Raw genomic sequence first — 23991 nt, 5'->3', positions numbered from 1 at the left:
AAAATAAAGGGGACCAACAGGACAAATATCCAGGGGTGTTAATTTTGATTGCACATACCAATTTCACATGGAATGGATTATATGTGGTTATAGGGTAGGGTGAAGAAAATATAATTAACAACTTCAAATACCAATACATATGCTGTTCATTTCTAATAGCTGCAGATATATACACACTACAATTCTACCTGCAGTTTCCTATGTGATAACTACTTCAAGTTGGTGATAGGAATGTTACTGCTACATCAATATACATTTTCATTTTTATTCATACACATTCATATCTGGCTCTGTTCAGCTACATCATCATGCTACATTTGCTTTATATAGCTATAGACAACTGTGGATGTTTTGTATTTCAGACAACCATACTACCTGCACATTGCAGACTGAGAGCAACATATCCAGATTTTGGGATACACATTCCAGCTGCGGTAACATTTTCAACACATTTTACTGTTTGGTTCTGCTTATCACATTCATTTCATTCTGTACTGACTGCAGTATACTTTATTCAGGAGTTATTACTACTTTATTGGTGGATTCATAACTCTTTCTCATACTCTCTCACTTGTTTTATTTTTACAATTCAGGATGGTACTTAATTCTAGGCTTTATTGACATGTTTTACCTGTAGTTATAACAATCCTTTCCAACAGTCTCACTTTTGTCATGTTTCTGTATTTCAACAGGGATATATTTCACACATGTGTTTTACTCAGCTTCTGCAGCTGTACTTTTCAGCCTGCTACAGGTTATGTACTATTATATTACAGTTGGGACATCTTTATTTCAGACTTTATTTCAGACTTGTTTAATTTTTCTGTTTGGATTACAGACTGCATCACACTTTTGTAATCAAGCAATACTTGCAAACCCTCTTACACTGTTACTTGCACATTTTATTAATTAGTGACTACACTGCACTCTTTTGCTAACTGTCATACTTATATATTTATTTACAGTTACAGGGAGATAATTACTGACCTGCCTGGTGGCGCAACCATGCCAGCCTATCGCCATAGGCTCTACGGTTCACAGAACAGACACCTGCAGCTGTAATATAAATAAAATAATATTGGAATACACATCTCCATAATATCAGCTAGGTTAATTTCTTACATAAATAATTACATGTAACTTACTCAGTAGTGGGGCATTGGGCATTTGCCAGGCCTCCCGGATCCAACGGTCCAGTTGGTCCTGCTTCCGTCTCTTCAGGTCCGCATGGTGGTGACGGACCTGCTCACCAGTCCTTGGTAGCCCTGTGGCACTGGTGAGATCATGAGCCAACCGGTCCCACGCCTCAGCCCTATATGCTCCCCACAGGACCTGGCCCTGCATGAGTTGGGCCTCATGATTGTGGACAAGGAGCCAAACCATATATTTGAACTCAATGTGCCACCTCTGTGCTCGAAAGCAACTACCCTCACCTACACCTGACATTCTGGCTGCAAGTTGGTTCTACAATCGGTTATGCTGTGTATTCCTGCCTATGGGGCTTATATATGCCATTTTTCCCGCACTTATCTGTGCTTGGCCATTTTGGAATTGTATCAGCTTCACAAGACCTGCTTTGTCATGCTCCTCTTTCTATTCATTCCTATATATATGCTATTACTGCATTTCTAAGTGCAACTGTCATGGCTTAGTTGTTCAGTACCTTGACTATGGTGCATGGTATACTGGGTTCGAACCTGGCCACTGCTTTTTATATTTTATGACTGTCTACACAGGCTAGGAGGTGTGTCTGTGTAAAGGCAGTTTTGTTACAGCTTGCTCAACGTTGCCTGTCAGTTAGCTTGTTGGCGGAAATGGGTTACGCTGGTTTACGCGTCATTTGGCTGTCAGCATGCATATTACGCTCAACTCAGCCATGGGCACACAGTTTCAGCGTGTTAAACCACTGCTCACCTACGGGCACTCATTTTACACCTGTTAAACCACTGCTCACCTACAGGCACTCATTTTACACCTGTTAAACCACTGCTCACCTACGGGCAGATGCACTCAACTTGTTAAACTGTAGCTCAGCTATAGGCACATCTGACATTTTTTATTATTTTGTTATCTCACATTTATTCAAAATATATGGCCCATTTCATTACATTTTACATAAAATATAATTTTATATGTGTACATATATGTCAGGGACTTGTTTCGTGCTTATTTCACTAAAAATAAAAATTGGTGTTGGGGGGGCTTGAACCATGACTGTCTGCTCTTCAGCCAACGTCTCTACCGCTACGCTATTGCTTCTTGACTTACTTTGCATATTTAGTTCTTATATGCTTTTCCACTGACTGCTAACTGTGGCTAAGCTACGGGTACGCCCGTGCAAACAAGCTCACTCACGGGCAAACATCTTTACAATTTAAAAAAAATTTATAAGATGTTCATGTGCACATTTTATGTTCGTAGTCTGTGGGGGCATGTGTTGTGTTGTATTTATTCACATTTACACGGGCTCTGTCATGGGGGTTTACTTTTGGGACTTTTACTCTTCTGGGGGCATGTCCATTTGCAGGGCTCGGCCTACGGACACGCCCCCTACTGTCTTCCACGGACCGTGTAAGCCTTAGGTGTGATTCAGCATGCCCTCATGCATATGCATGACATGCTGACGTCACACCGTTTAACTGCAGCCTCCGTGTAAGTCTTGTAACTCTTACATGGAGGCTTCATGAATCCTGCCCATTATGTATATTCTAATTTACAGAAAGCTTGATAGTGAATTAAAAAAAGCAAAAACAAAAAATAGCAATTATAAAGACAGAAATTGGAATATACAACTTTTATAATATCAAAGAACTGTATTTAGATTGTATTCTTTACTTACAATATATGCTACAAGGAAGTATTAATAAATTCATGAGTCATTGCTGAATATATTTTTTTTGTTTTAAATATTAACATATAAATATAAAATGCTATATTCATGACTCTTTCCTACTGTATCATATATTATGATACTTGCTGTCCCTTAAGCTTTCTTGAATATTGACCGTTGTAACTAGGCAGTGCCTAAAAAGAGCTACATTTTCCTGACAAAGTAAATGAAGTATGCTGTTGTGTCTTTCGGCTTTTCCCAGTTAGGGGTCACCACAGTGGAACTCCGGTCCACTAATGATTGGCAGTAGATTTTTACGTGCCGATGAAGAATAACATTTTAATTTACATAAGATCTGGGCCATATAAACGATGACTGCTTGGATAATTTATTTGTAAGAAAATATAGGATGTTATCATTATCATCTTCTGTTGTACTGGAGGATGCTGTATCTTACATTTGTTTAGCTTTCAGATAAGATAGATATGTTTACTATCTTGGCTCATTTCCTTATCTGCTCAACTATGGACATCCAATGGATTCCTATGTAGTACAAGGGGACGTATCCCAGATGAACTGATGTTTACTTTGCAAACTTTCGTTTGATGTTAAATGAAACTTCACAATTGATGACTTTTGTACAATAACTTAATAATCTGCAGTCAGATAAAGTTTTTCTTAACACATTTTCAAGATGTTCCAAAGAGCAATCTCAGGTAGTGAAGATGCCAAAGAAAGGTATTTTCTGCTAGGTCTATATTAATTCATTGAAAGTTCACTTCAGTGAACCTTTCTTCATCAAACCCTAACCATCAAAGGTTCACTTCAGCGAATGTTCATATCAGTGAAAATTTATGAAGGGAATGGAAGCAGTTAGCCAGCAGCACAAATATGCCCATTCCCCACTGTAGTCGGATCTTGGAGTTGGTATATATAGTTAGGGGGGTGTAGGGCACAGACCCCCTGATTGGGGGATGCGAGGGGTGAAGCCCCTCACTTTTGTGGGTTTTACATACTGTGGTGTCTGTTCTGGTGTTGTTTGGGTCAAGTGCTTAGTTTCCCTGTTCAAATTATTTTTTTTATGAGAATGATTGCTGAGATGAATGTTTGATGGTTAGGGTTCGATGAAGAAAAGTTCGCTGAAGTGAACCTTCGATGAATTAAAATAGGCCTGTTTTCTGCTCCCCACATTATAAGGGGAGAGTTTTAAACCTAAAATCATAATAACAGCATGTGGTGATGGTAACTTCCATAGTTCCAAGTATTGGTATTCAACATGACCAAATTGTTCATTTGGTAATTTACAAGGGCAGATATCCACATAGACTATTTCAAGTTGGGGCAGTAATCCCTTAAACTTTCATATCTTCAGTTTCAACAGTCATAGGATAATATTCCCTTGGATAATACACATGAATTCAGATCTAGCTAAATTTCCTCTTAAATACTCACATTGACTAGCAATATACAGCTACAGTCAAAAATGTGACCAATGGGTCCTTAGGAACTTCACTTTTTTGTGAAATGTAACTAGGGAGACCTGGTGCATCCTAACCTGTGAAAAGTATAAAAGGGAAGGCTTAACAAATAAGTAAAATATTGTAATCATTTAATGTTGCACAGAAATTTAAGCAAGTTTGATTCCTCATGGTAAAAACAAGACAGTCAACTATTTAATGGTGTCTCCCTCCCATTCACTATCCAAGGCAGGAACATCAAGCCAGGTACTCAATCTTTTGTTAAAAATGTCAAGAAAGCTACTTCTTCTATCTGATGAGCTGAACAGCTCTTGCTAAATTTGGAATGAAAGCATTGTGAGAGCTTTCACCTTGCCTCATAGGCTATATATCCTAAGCTATATCCGGTCTACCATTTTTATGACTGGTAACAGTTTATTGTCTTGCAAAAAGACCACAGGTGATTACTGAATGTGTAGCAGCAGGTGCACTTTACAATATATCTATATCTGTGGTACAAGTACACAATGAATTTTAAATGTATTCCCTTACACAAACTTCACATTGTTTGGGGACTGCTGTGCATTTCTGGTGTGACTTTTGTTTAATATATACAGTAAATGATTGTCCCATGGATATGTAGGCGTGGCATTGAGTTATTGGAATTCATGATTTAAAAACTTTATTTACTTATTTATTTTGTCACATCCTGCATTGATGTCCAACTTTTGATTATGTCCTAGGTTGACAGCAATATTTGTGAGCATAATTTCTGCTCAAACTGTCAAACTTTGGATATATTTGAAGGTAGCAGCCCTACTATAGATTATAAAAACAAATATAACAAGTAAAAAGATTACTTATTCAAGGACAAAAGGAATTGTTTGTCATATGGTATGACGTTAATGCTAGTAATGTTAGCCATTGCTCCCTAGTTTCACCAATGGGCCATTAAATGAGGGACATTCCTGTCAACTTCTGAGTGCAAAAGCAATCTGGTCAAAGCTAAAAATAATGGGGGACAAAATCCCAAAACCAGGGACAAATTTTTAAATATTGTTCTTATAAACTTGGAAAGTTGCTAGAATAATAGGTTATGTTTTAGCGTGTATTTTCCAAAGGGTATATATAATCTAAAATTCAAATGTAAGCAATCATTAGCGATTTCAATCCTCAGTTTGCTAGAAATCCACAAATTTTATGAAGAACAGACCAAAAATAGGAGACACAAATCTGGACATTATGCGAAAGTCTGGACAGTTGAGAGTTATGTAAGGGAAGCACTAGGAAAACAAATAGATTCTTCCTCCTCAAGCTCCAGTCTTGTCTTAAAATTAAACACATATAGTACAATAAAATATAATGCCTTCATCCTTTTTTAACAGATTGTGTTTATGCAAATGATATGTCTACATAGCAGAGGAAAAACACCAAGCTATTGGGTTTTTATTCTCTAACTCATTAGACACCAATTTATTGTTGAACTTGACCAAATGAGAATAGGGTTACCACCTGTCCCTCTTTTCAAGCGACACTCCCTCTATGGGCAGTTGTGGCCTGCAAAAAATAAACTAACAAATGGTAAATGTCCTGAGATTTTAGGACAGAAAATAATTCATGTTTTCTGTAATAGCTGCATAACATAGTTATTTTGTATTTAAAACAGGGATGTCGGGAGGCATACTCAATGTACACAATTCAGTACAGTGCTTGTGTGGTGGGGACACCACAAGGCAGGCACTAAGATCTAGGGGGAAAAGATAAAAAAGTCTCTTCTCCTTTAAGGAAAGCCATGCATGTGTCGCAAGCATGCTAACATGGATGTAAACCTATTTCGCACTCTTTCACTCAATTTAAAATAGCCGTTCCATTTGAGACTTAGAGAGAAGGTAAATAAGTAAAATGTGTGTGTGTGTGTGTGTGTGTGTGTGTGTGTGTGTGTGTGTGTGTGTGTGTGTGTGTGTGTGTGTGTGTGTGTGTGTGTTTTGAGAGGGAAACTTACCTATACATGTTACAGTTACAGACTTTTCTCAATCCCATTATACAATGTCACATATATATGTGTATATTAACAGTAAACCAAGGTCACAAGGGTTTGAAAAACACAGACAAGGTTCAAACAAATGTGAAGTTCTGTGAAGCACATTAATTGCCTTACAAGGAAGGTATATACCCGGTCAGATCAGGAAGAAGGATGAGACGTGTGCTAACAGTGCAATCAAGTGCTGATATACAGGACAGAATGTACTCTGGCAGACATGGTCTCATACCTTCTGATAGAATGGCGAGGGCGAAACCATACGCAGTCACTGCTGTTCAGTTGGTAGTCCAACTGGTAAGGCCAAATGTTGCATGATAGTTTAGTAGGTCAGTGATGCACTCATTGCAATAGAGACAATCAGTTACATTCAAATACTATGTTACTCAAAAGTATGGAGTCCGAGTGATTAAGGCAAATGATGCATTATATTTCAGTGGGCCAGTGGTCCCTGTACTAGTTTTCCCACTTTGTCTTGCTGCAGTAAGAAGACAGTATACTATAGTGGAAATGGCTCTCCTAATGGAAGGTTCTGGTTGGCTGAATATGACCCAGAACAGGATGCATCAGTTACTGAAGAATGCACAGATTTTTGTGAATCCTTCTAATATTGCAGTGCAAAATTATCAGCAAAGGCATAACAATACCATCTGGGAGCTTCTGACTCTGTAGTTGGAAAGATGATGGGCACATACTAATTGTCTTCATACAGAACTTTATCCTTATTAGTTTTTCTCCTGATATTAATGTCACTCACATGTAAGTTCTCATTGAGTACTATATGCACATTTATGTGAGCCTTTAAAGATTTAGTATGACACACTATAGAGAATCACTGCATATTCTTTGAGGCAAGAAACATTGATTCTTGTCTGAATCATGACCCAGGTATTCTGTGTGACATATAGCCATTCTGTTTGAGACTGAGAGAGAAGGTAAGTAAGTAAATGTTGTGTGTGTGTGTGTGTGTGTGTGTGTGTGTGTGTGTGTGTGTGTGTGTGTGTGTGTGTGTGTGTGTGTGTGTGTGTGTGAGTAAATGCTGTATGTATGTATATAATTTGCACTACACATTAATTTCTGAGAGAAAAAGTGTTTGTATGTATGTATGTATGTATGTGTATGTAGTTTGAACTAGCCGTTCTATTTTGTATGAGAATCAAAGTGTATATATGTCTGTCTGTGCATTAGTTACTGTGTGTGTATGTGTGTGTGTGTGTGTGTGTGTGTGTGTGTGTGTGTGTGTGTGTGTGTGTGTGTGTGTGTGTGTGTGTGCGTGTGGAGTTTAAACTAGCCATTTGCTGCTGTATGAAAGAGAAGGTGTGTGTTTGTGTGTGATTGTGTGTGTGTGTGTGTGTGTGTGTGTGTGTGTGTGTGTGTGTGTGTGTGTGTGAGAGAGAGAGAGAGTAGGTGTTTGTATGGAATGTAAACTAGCCGTTTGTTGATGTATAAAGGAGAGCGAGTGTGTTGCTATGTGTGGGAAGGTAGGTAGGGATATCTGCATGTGTTCGACATACCTCTCAACTCTCCAGATTTAGCCTCATAGTTTTGGTCTGGTTCTCATAAAATCTATGGTTTTCTGGCAAATCACAAAGGAATGAAGTCATTAAATAATGACATATATATTCATATCCTTCAGAAAATAGATTCTAGCACAAATCCTGTTATTCTAGCAACATTCTAAGTTAAAAAGAACAATATTTAAAATCTATTCCTATCATATCTCTCAACTGTCCAGATTTTCGTAGAATGTCCAGATTTTTGCCTCATATTTTTGATCCATTTCTCCTACATTTGGTGGTTTTACAAGTTACTGGCTAACCATTGAGTAGTGAAGTGAGAAAATAACGGCAGGCTTTTGAGTTTCATACTCTATATACTTCAGAAATTTCATGTTCATGCAAAACCTGTAATTATATAAACGTTCTAAGTCTGTAAGGGCAATATTTAAAAACATTCCCTATTTTGGGGCCTTTGTTCTCCCACTACTACTGGCTTTGTCCAGATTTCTTGCTTGAAGTGGTTGAGAGGCATGATCCCTATTTCGGTCCATTATACTTCCATTATTTCAGGCTATGTCCAGATTTTTTGCACTAAGAGATTGAGACATATGTGTACCTGTCAACCGTCCAGATTTTTGCAGAATGCTGTGATTTAGAATTGTGCTTGTCTGACAAATCACTGAGGATTGAAATAACTAAATGTTATGCATTTGGACTTCATTTCATGTAGAAAATACATGGTAAGACAAATGCCGTTATTCTAGCAACATTCTAAGTCTTTAAGAGTGATATTCAAAATCTGTCCCTATTTTGGGGCCTTTGTCCCCCCATTGTTTTAGGCTTTGTCCAACGTTCTTATGCTAAGAGGTTGAGAGGTATGGAAGTATGAAATGTAATGCTCTAGTTAAGGGGGAGGGCAAGTTAATCAATTAACTTGATCAGGCTTGACCCTGTAACTTGGTTATATGAGATGAGTCTGAATCCTCTATACCAACTACTAGCCTGCCAATGGAATTGTGAGTTTGAGTTTCAGTACATTTTCAGGGAATTATGAGTTTCAGTATATTTTCAGGGAACTATGAGTTTCAGTTTCAACGGACTGAGTTTAATTTCATTTTCATTGAATTGTGAGTTTCAAAGGAAGATAAGTTTACTGTTGTTCATGCTAATTCTATTTTCAATGTGCAACTAACTGTTTTGTTTATCAAATGGCAGTCACTGTTTGTATTGTAGAATTTGAAAGCAGTGTTAGTAGCATATTTGCCTTTGGTGCAGAAGGCTGTGGATTCTACTTCCACACCATGTAGATGGAGTGCTGATATTGCAGTGCCATTTTGATTGCTGATTATTTGGTGCATTTTAAGAGGGAATAGGAGTTCTGCACTCCTGCAAGTGTCCTTCTTTGTATGAGATGACTAGTAACTATGAATGTGTCACTTTGTCAGTCATTCCTTTTTGCAATATTATCACCTTACCATTTTTTTAATGTTACATGGGCAAATAATTCTTCAAGGGCAGCAGGCACTGAATTTTTAGATGCAACACTGAAATGCAAAGTTGCTTGCCAGTAGCAACCTCTTTATTAGTTACAAATCTCTTTAATGTGGGATAATTTGGATGATTTTTACTTCTGTAGAAATTGTGCTTATTGAGTAATATTTGTGGATTGTAATGACAGAAGTTTGAGTGGCCTTTTATGGTTAAAATTTTCTGAAATGGGTAGTTTTGTCATTATTGGTTCATATATTTTGTTTCATTGCTTACTAGAATGTTTCTAACTATAAATTTAAAACACCATTCTAGCAAATGGTGCTGTATTATACAAGGAATATTAATTTAATAAATAAGAAAGGTGAATCAAAGAACACATGTGCATGGCCCTATACATGTGTGCAAGGATCCTATGGTGTGTAAAGCTGAAAGGTAAACTTAATCTTCCACTGGCCAAATGCATTTTCTTTTAGTATGGGTTTTCATGCCATTTCAATGAATGTGAAGTTTCAAAGGCAGAGAAGTTTACTGCTCATGCTACGTTTGTTTTCATTGTGAGACTATATTGTTTGTTTAGCAAATGGCTATAAGTGTTTGTGCTATTTTATTTCACCATCCGTAATCACTGTAGAAGTAAATTAGAAAACAGGTTCCTTGTGTCTTTATTTAAAATATCCATAATTCTTTCCATGGCTTTACATAAAAGACTAGTGAGACTTATGGTCTGTAGTTATCCAGGTCAGTAGAAGGCTAAACCTTGTGCTGAGGATTAACTGTTGCAATCCTCCATTCACCAAGAGTGCTTGGTAGCTCATATTTCATGCTATCCAAGAGGTATCCCAGGATATTATCTGGGCCCATTGATGTAGTATTATTTGCTTTGGCAAGTGCATTGAAGACTTGTTTGCTAGTGACAGCCAGAAGAGTTATGGTCGAGTGTGTCTCCTGAGAGATATTGAGGGGAAGAAGGGGTGAAATTGGGATTAAATTTATCAGCCAGCAGGTTTGCTATATCCTCTAATTCCTTTTAGGTAGTTCCATTTACAATTTGTTCAGCATACTACTGTGTTACCTTTGAGGCTGCAGACAAAGCTGATGAGGGTCTTGTGGTTATCCTTTGGCTTTGAGGATATTTCTGCCTCAAATTTAGCTTTGGTAGGCTTGATACGATTTCTGAGTTGCTTATTTAGTTTGAGGGTTTTTCACCTTGCTAAGTATTGCACCTCCTAGTTTTGGCCATGGTTTTCCTCCTTTTGTTCTACAGCTTGTTGATATCGAGATTCCACCATGGTGGCTTGTTATTTGAGTTAGTTCTCTGCTTATTCCTTGTGGGTACAGCTATCTCATTGCAGCTGTTTTTATGATGGCATAGAGTTTATGTAAACAATTCCATACTGGTAGCAGAGTTCACATGGTTTGAGGGGGGATGGAAATTTTACTATGGTATAAGTCATTAGCAGGGGGTTTGCTTTGGAATAATTCCAAAATGTCTGAGGGTTAGATGGCATCCACTTGTGACAACTGCATGGACAGGTACATACCAAAAGGGGCATTATACTCAGTGATTGGCCTGATGTGGCCTCCTCCACAAGAGGGGTGGTTTCTGGCTCTGAAATTGCAGTTTATCAGCCATTTGGACAGTTTTTCTATCCCTTTCAACTTTTTGGTTTAAAAGCCTGTGTTTGGACAGGTTTGCACTTGTTTAAGCTCCACAGATCCTATTTTGGCATCCTGCAGACTACAAGAGCAACAGAAAGGGGAAGGAGAGACTTTAAATACCTACATTTTGATTTTTTCTGCTTATACTGCTTGCTGCACTTGATATAAGTCATGTTTTTCATTTAACTGCATTTATTTAAACTGCATTTGCTTTAATATTGCTACATACTCAAGTATGCTAGCTTACACTGCATTTAAAGTATTTTTATTACATATTTAACAGTTTTTTCTGCAAAAAAACAAAAAAAAGTTTTAAGCTTGTTTCCCACTTTTCCTGTTATTAGAGTAGTCCAGATACAGATTTGCTGTATCCAGGACAGTGTTGTAAGCTTCTGAGTTCCCCAGACCTTTCTGTGTTAGAAGGAAGCCTTTCAGCTTATCATTGAGAGTGGCAAGCACTAGGTAGCCTATCTATCATAAGATGAGTGGTTTCTGGCTCTGAATTGTAGTTTATTGGCCATTTGGGCAGTTTTTCTATCCCTTTCAACTTTCTGTTTTAAAAGGCCGTGTTTGCATGGGTTCACACTTGTTTAAGCACCGTAGATCCTGTTTTGATGTCCTGCTGATTACAAGAGCAGCAGAAAGGGGAAAGAGACTTTAAGTGCCTCCATTCTGATTTTTTTGATTATACTTTCTGCACATAATTTAAGTCGTTTGTTCATGTAACTGCATTTATTTTAACTGTATTTGCTTTAATATTGCTACACACTCAAGTGTGCTAGCTTGCACTGCATTTAAAGTATATTACCGGTGCCAGAAAGTCTGCTCTTCAAATTTTCCCTTAGATCTTGATAGACCTTTCTCTCTTGCACTTCAATTAGCTTACTTACCTAGCACTTCATCAGGCTTTTAGTAGCAATTATTGTAGCACACATAAGTGCTATCAGCACTAGATGTCCTGTAAGGAGACACCTCCAGTACATAGTAATGATGACCATCTCTTCTGGAATGTCTAATGGTCAGTTTCCTGTGGTTTCTCCTATTAACCTGCCTCATGTACACATACAACCCTCTCCTCTTACCTCCCAACACTCAGACCTGTGAGAGAAGTATTTATATCTCCAAATTGGAAGCCATGCACTCTCCAGCCAAGACCGGAATAGCTAGTCAAGAGGAGAAGGTCAGCACCTGCACCACACCACATGGAACACATAGCCCTCCAGAACACCCACCATCACAGCCCTCACATAAAAACACAAACCACACACCCACCTTCACAGAGGGTCTCAATAGAAATCTACCCAAACAACAGTGACCTCCAAGGCTGAAATCCACTTGACCTCCACAACACAGCACAAACCACAAGACACATAGATCACCTACACAGTGTGCCCCTCAACCTAAGCCCCTAAAGCAAAACAGCTTGCCCAATACAATAATCATAGGTGACCCAACAGTGAGGCACACTAATGTCCCAATCACTAAGTTGAATAAGGAGAAGGTAACAGTCAGCTGTCTATCAGGTGCCAGAATCTGACACATAACACACACACTCAGGTCACTCCACAACAAGTACAAGTATGATTCTGTTATTGCCCATGTGGGTGTGAATGACCTGAGACACACCTCCCTGGACTACATGAAGAGACATCGTGGAGCTCTCGGATTATGTGGTCCGGGCAGATATGACCCTAGCCCAGAGCAGCATCCTACCATCACCCAGAATGATACCTCAGTATAAACATAAAATGATTGACTTCAACAATTGGCTAAGTTTCTGGTGTCATTCTAAGGAGATCCAGTATCTGTCTGCTTGGGATAACATGATTGACAGACCTTAATGATTTGCCAGAGATGGCCTGCATCTATCACTCCTGGGTTTCTGCGTACTGGCTAAAGATCTTACCACTCCTATAGGTCCCTTTTTAGGTGGTGTTCCAAAGACCAAATTACTACTGTAACAGCTATAAATAAATGCAATCTGAGGGTCATGCTGCTCAATGCTAGAAGTCCAAATCTGAAGATGCACTCATTCGAAGCACTCCTCAAAATGGAAAACATCGACATTTGTGCTGTAATGGAGACCTGGTTTAAAGCAGCAGAAAGCACCCCTGCGCTACCAGGCTATAACTCATTCCACACCTTTTGATAGGTTCATAGGTTCATAGGTTCATACTAGGCTATCTGCCCTAGGGCATTTATAAGCCTAGCCAGAATGTGTTTGGCTTTCATAGGTTCATAGGTTCATAGGTTCATACTAGGCTATCTGCCCTAGGGCATTTATAAGCCTAGCCAGAGAAATATACTGCCTGCAAGGCATTTAACAGACTGAGCTACTGAGCCACTGCAATTTCGCCACCCATTTTAAATTTATTTTGCTATGCCCTTTTTCGAGGTTAGTATACTGTGCCTCTGTCTAACAGTGACACAGAAGTGATACCCGGGGTAAACCTACGATCTCCCATCCACTCATCAAGATTCCTCTTGAAGAGAGTCAATGAGGGACTCTGCCTAACCTGGACTGGGATTTTATTCCAGAGTGAAGGGAGCCTCTGGGTTATGAATCTGTCCCTCCAGCATGTCCTATTTATTTCAGTGCTGAGGTTCAAGTCTCTCGAGCACGTAGCTCAATGGGATTTGGATTTTCTGAGGTGCAGCATGTCCATTAATTCCGGGTTGGACATGGCTTTATATGTCAGGCACAGATCGCCTCTGAACAGACGGTATGCCACTGAGTAGAGCTGGAGTTTCTTTAACCGGGCAGCATATGGCATCTGTTTGAGCCCTTTGATCCTCTTGGTGAGGTACTTTTGGGGTCTTTCCAGTTGCTGCAGGTGTCTAGTAAGGTACATCCCAAAAGGGGCATTGTACTCAATTATGGGCCTGATGAGGGATGAGTAAAGAGGCACGATGACCGTGGCTGATCTAGATGTGAGTCCCTTCATGATTAGGTGGGCTATATAAAATGTTTTTCTAACCACTTTGGCCACGTGGTTGTCAAATGAGAGATTGCTATCAACTTGGGTCCCCAGGTCCCAAATTACTTCTTCTGTACTTAATGGATTACCACCTATGTGGTAATTTGTGAGCACTTTGTTTTTGCCAAAGGAGATGACTATACACTTTTTGGCATTTAGCTTGAGGCCATGGCTCTGGCACCAGTTGTCTGTTTCTATGAGGCCCTTTTGGAGGATGCTTGTGTCGGCTGGAGAGTCGATTATGGCGCCCAGTTTGCAGTCATCTGCAAACTTGGTCAGCCACAGTCCTTCCGTGTTGGCCTGTACCTCCGAGAAATATATACCGAACAAGAGAGGTCCCAGGACTGAGCCTTGTGGGACACCACTTGTAACTGGTTTGGAGTCTGACATGGCTCCAGCAATTCTAACCATGTGGGTTCTGTCCTTGAGCCAGTTTGCAATCCATCTAGTGACATAGGGGTTTATATTTAAGCTGGTGAGCTTATCTATAATGCCCAAGTGGGGTATTGTATTGAAGGCTTTTGCGAGGTCCAGGTAGGCTGTGTGGACCACCTTCCCCTCATCAATGGCCTTGGTGACTGTTTCAAAGAAATCAACCAGGTTTAAGAGGCAGGATCTGCCCTTAACAAAGCCAAACTGGGTAGGATCCAGTGTTTGTAGGTCCCCAATATCTTTATTTATGAGGTCCATGATGATCCTTTACATAGCTTTGCAGACTAAGCTAGTCAGGCTTATGGGGCGATAGTTTCCAGGATCCGTTGAGGCACCACCTTTATGGAGAGGGACCACTGTTGCTGTACGCCACTCTTTGGGCACATATCCTGTAGTAAGGCTGAGATTGAACAGTAGTTTTATGTTTGGGTTTAGCTCTTCTTGGAGTTCATGTAGGATGCAGCCCGGGACACCGTCTGGTCCCATTGATGCTGTGTTTTTTGCTATGCAGAGGCGGCTCTTACCTGACCATCTGAGATGTCAGGGGGGCAGCACTCTGCTGGGATAGATATTTGCCCTTTTGGTGGGGAGGGGGGAGAAGTTTGCGCTGAACCTGTCAGCTAGGATGTTGGCAATGTCTGTGGGTTCGGTGTATTTTTTGTCATTTTGGACTAATTCTGAGCATATCTGGGAATTACCACCCAGGTTCCTAACATAACTAAAGAAAGCCTTGTGATTATCCTTAGTGTCCTGTGCAATTTTTCTCTTGAAGCTGGCCTTAGACAATTTTATGTGTGCCCGTAGTTTTTTGCTAATACTGATCAGTGATGCCTTCCCTTTTTGGGATTTTGCTCTATCATTTAGTAGCTTCCTCCTTCTATTGTATAGTTTGTTTATGGCTGGGGTCCACCAGACAGGACGTCTGCCTTTGGAGGATTGGGTCTTGGTTTTATTTGGGATCGCATGATCCGTGCATTCGTGAAGGTGTTCATAGAATACGTTTATAAAGGATTCTGCGGTCTGGGCCGTATTTTCCATAGGCCCGGGGGCTTTGAAGGATTCCACCTCAGTTTTGAGGAGTGTGAAATTTGCTTTAGAGAAGTTTGTCACTGTGGTTTTCTGGGCAGGGGGTGGGGTCGGGATGTGAATATCCAGTGAGATTAGTTTATGGTCTGATCTTACCAGTGAGGGATACACTTCTGCTCTGGAGCATAAGAGTCCCCATGTTGGTGATGATCAGGTCCAGTATGTTTTCCCCTCTTGTGGGAGTGGTAACAAGTTATTCCATAGCATTTGAGTTTATAAATTCTAGGAACCTTTGGGCTAGGGTGTTGGAGCTAGAGTAATGCTCCCAGTCTATGTTTGGGTAGTTGAAGTCGCCCAATATAATGGTGTTTGGAGAGACCTTCATATTTTCCAGTGTTCTCAGGAAGGCCGAGTAGGGTTCCTGGGTTTGGGAGGGTGGTCTGTAGCAGGCTATAAACTGGAAGGCAGTTTTACCCACTGTTAGTTGCACATGGATAGTCTCTGATGCTTCGTGCTTTGCCACCAACCTGGAGGTGTGGGTATCTTTGATGAATATCGATACTCCCCTCCTTTTGTGGTTCGGTCCAAGTTTTGGGCCGAAAAGCATGGTATGAGGTATAACCTGGTAGTGCTGGGGTGCTCTCGGGAGCCCTGAACCAGGTTTCTGTTACTGCACAGATATCGATGTTCTCCATGCTAAGGAGAGTTTAAAGTGCATGCATCTTGAGGTTTAGACTTCTGGCATTGAGTAGCATTACTCTTAGTTTCTTATCCCTTGTGATACCTATGGAGGTGGGTTTGTCTTTTGAGCCTTACCTAAAAAAGGCACTATGGGGGTAGCAAGAGCCTTTGCCAATATCCGAAAGCCCAGGAGTGACAGGTGCAAGCCGTCCCTAGCGAAGCATTGTGGCTTGTCAAGCATATCATCCCAAGCTGACAGGCATTGGATCCCCTTTGAATGACACCAGCACTTAAGCCAGTTGTTGAAATTGATCATCTTGTCTTCATATTGTGGCATCATTCTTGATGAGGGTAAGATGCTACTCAAGGTCAGGGTCATACCGGCCTGGGCTACATGCTCAGAGAGCTCCTTTATGTCTCTTTTCATGTAGTCCAGGGAGGTACGTCTCAGGTCATTCACACCAGCATGGACAATGACTGAGTCATATTTGTACTTGCCTTGGAGTGACCTGAGTGCTTGTGTTATGTGGCGGATCCTAGCACCCGACAGGCTGCTCACCGTGACCCTCTCCTTGTTCAGCCTGGTGAGTGGGACGTCAGTGTGCCTGACGATAGAGTCACCTATTACAAGTGTATCAGGTGTGTTGTTTAGTCTTAAGGGCTGTGACTGTTCGGCACACTGGCTTTGTGAGATATGTGTTGCACGTGTTTTGTTTTGGGGTAGCGGCTGCTTGGGTGTCTGCTTTGGAGGTCTCTGCTGCTTCAGCAGATCTTTATTTAGAGCCTCTGAGTATGTTTTTGTGTGTCTATGTGTTTGGTTTGCTGTCGTGGTAGGTCTATGTGAGACTGGAATTGTAGTGAGTGTGGTTTCCTTCTCCTCTTGACTGGTTATGCCAGTACTGAGTTAAGAGAGCTTAGCCTCCAGTTTGGCTATGTGGTTGCATCTCTCACATGTGTTGGAATTTGTTGGGAGGAGGAGTGGGTTGTCTGTGTACATGAGGCAGTTGTAACATTGCCTCAAGATTCCCAGATTCACCAGCTGGACTGGAGAGGAGATTGCCAACTGACCTTTGGACATGCTAGAATAATATTGGGAATTCCTTAATAATTGAAAACCAGGGCCAGTGGGGAGTGAGGGTGTAGTGCTTTTAATTTTTAGTGCTGACTTATATAATTGCTTTAGTGAGCAAGTGCCAGGTAACTTAAGTGCAATGTGTTACAGGTAACTTAAATGCAAAAACGACAAACAGTAACTTTCTTTCAAGTAAAACAAGGAAATAAGTACAGTAAGCAATGCAGATATCACTAGTGATCCACAGAAGCGCTGAGAAGCCGCGTATTAGGTGGTAATAGCGTTCCAGAGAAATAACAGGCAAACAAACAACAAGCATATAAACAAAGCTAGATTCAACATGCCTGGATCTAGTCTATGCTACAGCAAACAAGGTGTACCAATTTCAGTAAGATACAGTTCATATATTCAGGCACTATAAACCTTTAACCAGAAATTCCCAGCTCAGAAGGGCAGAGTCCAGCCTCTTCTCCCACAAGAGTGCAGACCACAAACCTTCTTAATGTAAAATAACTGGCCTGAAGCCCAAGTGCTTAAACCAGAACTAATACACTTTAAGAATAACAGACACTGGGCTCTCAATCAGCAGTTCCCAACTTAGAAGGATGAAAGCTACCTGTCCTGCCACCACAGTGCATGCCACAAACCTTCCTAATGTAAAACAACTGGTCTGAAGCCCAAGTGCTTAATCCAAAAGACTTAGAATGATAGCTACACTTTAATCAAGTTACTACCAAGCAGTAATAAATACAATTGAATACTTTAGAGAATGCCTGGATTAGTGCTCAAGTTACACAAACAAAGCTAGATCCAGCAGGCCCGAATCCAGTCTATGCCACAGCAAACAAGGCGCACCAACTTCAGTAAGAAGCAGTTCAGATATGCATGCACTATAAGCCTTCAACCAGAAATTCCCAGCTCAGAAGGGCAGAGTCCAGCCTCTCCTCCCACAAGAGTGCAGACCACGAACCCTCTTAATGTAAAATAACTGGCCTGAAAGCCCAAGTGCTTAAACCAGAATTAATACACTTTTAGAATAACAGACACTGAGCCCTCAATCAGCAGTTCCCAACCTAGAAGGATGTAAGCTACCTGTTCTGCCACTACAGTGCAGACCACAAACCCTCTCAGTGCAAAACAACTGGTCCGAAGCCCAAGTGTTTAAACCAAAAGGCTTAGAATGAGTTACACCAAGTAGTAATAAATACAATTGAGTACTTTTAAGATGATGCAAAAGTAAAAAAAGTAGGTAGAAACACAAGTACAGTAAAAGCAGATGAAAAAAATTTTTTTTTTTTCTGAACAAGTGCTGAGATCAGAGAAACAGATTTGAGTGCTGAAACTAGAAAACTGGCTAGTTATAAGAAAAAAAACTAAGCTAGAAGGCTTCCCTCCAACACAGAAGGGCTTGGGGGCTCAGAAGCCTACAAATAGTCTATACCACTTAACAGGAAAGGCAGGAAACAAGCTTAATTTTTTTTTTCTGTTTCCCAGATGCTCTCTTTGTACACAGTAGGAGTGCCTGAAATCAGAATATGATCACACTGCACTCAGTTGAGTGAGCAAATGAGATGGGCCCAGAAGGAGTATCCAAACACAAATTTACAAGAGGGGCGGGCAGTTGCAAGGCCACTATGATTAACATTAAAACAAAACTGGGGGGTGGGTGGGACATGGACCGAAGCTCCAAATGTGGTGGTGTCTCCATATTCATAAAGGATATGCATACCTCCAGACTAGGAGCCCAGCATAACGCATCTGAGATACTCTAGGTACAACTAATATTGGGTAAGATGGTGATTCAGGTCGTAGCCTGCTGTAGGTCACTAACCATGTCCAAAGGCTGTCACTCTATATTGCTAAGCACCCTGGAAACTATTAATATCCAACCCAACACCCTCATACTAGGTGACTTCAACTACCCCTCCGCCAAATGGGAAAACTACTCATGCACCAATGCACTGGCCCAACGCTTCCTGGAATTCATCAATTCCAATGCCATGGAGCAGCTCATTCTTACCCTCACTAGAGGAAGCAACATCCTTGACCTGGTTATTACTAACATGGGCAACCGTTGCTCTACACCAATGGTCAATTCCTCCCTGGTTAGATCTGAGCACAAATTAATCACCACAGAAATCCACATCTCACCCAAACCACCCGCAAAAGTATCCACCATGAAAAACTTCTGCAAAGCTGACTTTAGACTCCTAAAAACAGAGGTGGCTAGCTTCATGCCACCCATGCCAATGGAAAATAGATGCATGATGCCGAATAATACACCAATGCACTGTATGAACATGTACATAAATGCATGGAACAAGCCATACCCAACAGAACCAAGACACTCTCCTCCAAAAAAAGGAAGCCAATCCGGTGGTCCCTTGCCATTAATAAACTCTAAAACAGAAAGGAAGAAACTGTTGCAGAAAAAGGTGAAGTCCCAAGACTGGAAAAATTCCCTTATTAGCCTCAACAAAAAGTTAATATCCCTCATCAAATCCTCCAAAGCCAGCTATGAAGGCAGAATTGTGACAGACACTAAAAACAACCACAAAGCCTTCTATAGTTATACCAAGAATCACTACGTCAATACTCAGATTTGATATGAGTTACTGCACAAAAGTACCTCCTATACTGAGCCAACAGACATTGCCAACATACTGGCTAACAGATTCAGTACCAACTTTACCCCTCTCCTCCCCTAAAGGACCAATCGTAATACCGGAAGAATGCCAGGCATCCAGCATTACTACAGCACAAGTTAAAGCTGCATTGTCGAAGGTCAAGAATACAGCTTCCATAGGATCCAATAATATCCCTGGCTGTGTTCTACAAATTACAGAGTAAACTGGCACCACATCTGTGTGCCCTTTTCACTCACAGCCTCAACTCAGGCTTTGTCCCTACTGAATGGCACACTGCTACAGCCATTCCTCTCCATAAAGGAGGAATGACTACAGACCCTGGAAATTATTGCCCCATTAGTCTGACGAGCCTGATATGTAAAGCTATGGAGTGCATCATCATGGACCTAATTAACAAGGATTTAGGGAATCTCTAAACTCTAGATCCGTTGCAATTTGGTTTTGTGAAAGGTAGATCATGCTTGCTCAAGCTGGTTGACTTCTTTGAGTCAGTCACAATAGCTGTGGTATGAAGGTAAGGCAGTTCATCAAGCCAACCTCAATCTGGCCAAGGCCTTTGATAACATTCCTCACTCAGGAATTATTGATAAACTCACCAAACTAGGCATCAACTCCTATATCATTAGGTGGGTTGCAAATTGGCTCACAGATAGAACCCACAGTATGAATGTAGCGGACTCCAAGTTAGACTGCCGACCAGTCACAAATGGAATCCCACAGGGATCGGTCCTGGGTCCTCTCCTGTTTGGCATCTACATCTCAGACGTCCAGGCCAACACAGAGGGACTCTGGCTGATGAAGTTCACACATGACTGCAAGCTGGGAGCCGTTATTAACTCCCCAAGTAATGCAGACATCTTACAGAAAGGCCTCACTGAGACCAATGACTGGTGTCAAAACCATAGCCTTAAGCTTTATGCCAAAAAATCCATCATCATCCCCTTTTGAAAAAAACTCAGTTCCCACTAATTACCACATTGATGGGAGCCCGCTGAACAGTTGAAGGTGTTATAAGAGATCTGGGGACACGGGTTGACAGCAACCTTTCCTTTGAGCACCACGTTGCCACTGTGGTCAGAAAATCCTTCTATGTGGCACATCTCATTACCAAGGGTTTTGCGTCCAGGAAGAAAGAGGTCATTATTTCTCTCTACTCTTCTCTCATTAGACCAGTCATAGAGTTTAATGCCCCATTTGGCATGTACCTCACTACACAAGTGCAACAGCTGGAGAGGCCACAAACGTACTTCATGAAGAGGATCCTAGGCCTTAAACACATGTCCTACATGGACAGACTCAAAAAACTCCAGCTATTCTCTGTCCATATCATCTACTAAGAGGTGATCTCTGCTTGACTTACAAAGCCATGTCTGACCCAGCTCTGTTAGAAATGCTACATCTAAAGAAATCCCAATCTTTTCACACCACATGCTCCAGAGACCTCAACTTCATTTCCACAATCAACAGAACGTGCTGGAGGGACAGGTTCATAACCCAGAGACTGCCCATGCTCTGGAATAGACTTCCCATACATGTCAAGCAGAGCACCTCACTGGCCCTCTTCAAGAGAACTCTTGATGAGTGGATAAGACATAGAAAGTTCACCCCAGGGATCATTCCAGTGGATCTACATGATAGAGGCACTTGGAACTAATGTAGGGCGGCACAATGCCAGGGCACTTATATGGGTTAGGCTTGTAAAGGCTCCAGGGCCATTAGCCTAGTACACACCTATGAACCTATGAATTCCAAGTAGAGGTGAACTGTTATGTGCCTGGATCTGGATGATATACCTTTAGATATAAGCTGTACAATGGAGATGAGACTGGTTAGGCTTATGTCCTTATAATTGCCTGGGCCCATTGAAGTCCCACCTTCATGCAAGGGAATGTCTGTTACAGTCTCTAATTCATCCAGCACAAAACCTATTTTGGAATTAGTATTGAATAGCCTTTGTAAGTGGTTTGACATATCAGGTTCAGACTAACCAGCAGCAGCCTAGTATGTTATCCAGTCCGAATAGACATTACGTTCTTGACCTTAGGTATTAACTTCAGAACTTGTTGAGAGATTTGGTGGAATTATAGATGCGGCTATTTGATATGAGAATATTGGAAGATTGTGGGGGGGGGGGTTGAAGTTCAATCTGAATTAGTTGCCCAGTGGATTGGCTATATCCTTTGGTCCAAGTATGTGATATCATTTTTACTAGCTCACTGTAGTGCCAGTCATTGTTTGAGATTTCTAGCACAGTTAAAAAAATGCTTTGTGGTTATCTTTCACCTGGGTTTATATTTTTACCTCATATCAGGCTTTGGTTGATTTAATCACAGTCCTGAGGTTCCTTATTTAGTTTAGTAACAGTGTTTTAACTTTCTGAGAGTTACATTTATTTTTGCATGCCATGACTATTTTTTTTTTCTTTTATTATGCTGCCCATAGGGCTTTATTTTTGATTTAGTGTTGTATTTATTTCTGAGGAGGGAAGATGTATCTATGCAACTATTTAAATCTGCATTGAGCTTGGTAGTAAATTATTCTGTACAGTGGAAGTTTGAAACATGCTTAGTAGAGGGACCCCATCCCTGACTAATGTCCTGTACCCAGCATAGTCAGAAACCAGCACTCCTCAGATATGTGCACAAAAGATCACTTACTGTAGCTTACAAGGGGGCTGAGAACAGTGTGGTAATTGCTTCTTTATCATTTTTCACAATCAAACCTGAGTGTCTTCATTTGTCCTTGCAGCATATAACAGCACAGGGCTATTCATAAAGAGATTATGTTTTAATATTTTGTGGGAGGGTAGGGAGACAGCCTGCATTTGCATATATGCTTTTTGCCTTTAGAAGCTGTTGTCTTCTTAGCATATTGGGTGATATCGTGTCAGCTTTGAACATTAAGCTTTGGGCAAAACTTATTTCTTCCTTGAATTTCTTTTAATTTCTTTACAGTGATTTTGTTCAGACTATCACTTGATCATAAGACTTGAAAGAACTCCAAAAAAGCACTTTAGAGCAGTTGCAGTCCCACTGGTTATGGAGCCTATGGTAATTTTCTTGCTTTGACCAATTTCCGTTCAGCAAAGTCTTGTGATTCACAGAAAGTAAATAAGGTAGTAAGGATGTAACTTTTAGCAACTTTAGTTTTTGCTTGATTGGCTCCCATGGGTACACATCTTCATTTATTGTCAGTGGCAGTATGACTGAGCTCAGCTAAAATGTATTTGTTGTTGGGAATATAAACTTTAGTATTCCAAAAGGCTTATTGTGAGTGTAAGCTGTAGGCATGAACAGCCATTGCTAGGTGACCTATGTGGGTGTATAATGGGAGGTAGCTGTGGCTCATAGCTTGGGTGTTACTAGGGAGAGCACTATACGTTGTACCTACAGACCACAACACTGTGGAGCATGTGCTGCCTAGTACCTGCCAGTCTTTTAGTCGGCAGCACTTCTGGAGCTCTTATGAGCCACTACAGGGGTTAGGAGCTGCAAGAGGAAGAAGAGTACTTGGGGGGGGGGGGGCAAACTGATTGCTCTATCCCAGTGTAAATGGAAAGGTATTTTGTTTTCTGACTTAAGGAAGAAGCACTTTTGGAATTAAATGTTAATGCTGCTTCATCATATAATTACTACCCTGGCATATACTTGCCAGTGATCTGTTCAGAGATCAGCAATATGAAGGGGGCATGGCTTGGTCAGGGTCAGCATTGTTAATGTGGGTAACTTGTTGAGCGGTCTGGGAGCTGTGAGTACAAATTTGAACATCCTGGCTACACCCCTGATCTGAAACACGGTGAACATCTAAATATTGTATGAAATAGTATAAGCAACTCAAATGCTATAAAAATAAGCTTTTATTTTGGCAAAAAAAGAAGTTCTGTCCTTTGCACTGGCCGTGTTGATTTATCCTTCAAATGTTCATGTTTCTACAATGTCCCACTTTGGGCATTTGAAAAGATGGCTGCATTTAATACTCCATAGAATGCATTTGTGATCTCCAAATTACAGTTCTCACCAGTCAGGGACAAACCCAGAAATAATTAGGGACAATCAGAGACACTTCTAATATATTAGCACTTTCAACCCGAGACATTTACAGAGTAAGAGAATGTGAATTAATATATATTTTCTAAAGTAAAAGAAGTCTGCAACTTTCATCATTGTCATTATTTCAGTGT

Source organism: Protopterus annectens, chromosome 3.part0 (assembly GCF_019279795.1).
Source record: "Protopterus annectens isolate FY-2018-M chromosome 3.part0, PAN1.0, whole genome shotgun sequence".
In the NCBI taxonomy this organism is placed as follows: domain Eukaryota; kingdom Metazoa; phylum Chordata; order Ceratodontiformes; family Protopteridae; genus Protopterus; species Protopterus annectens.
Note: the sequence above shows the minus strand (reverse complement) of the source record.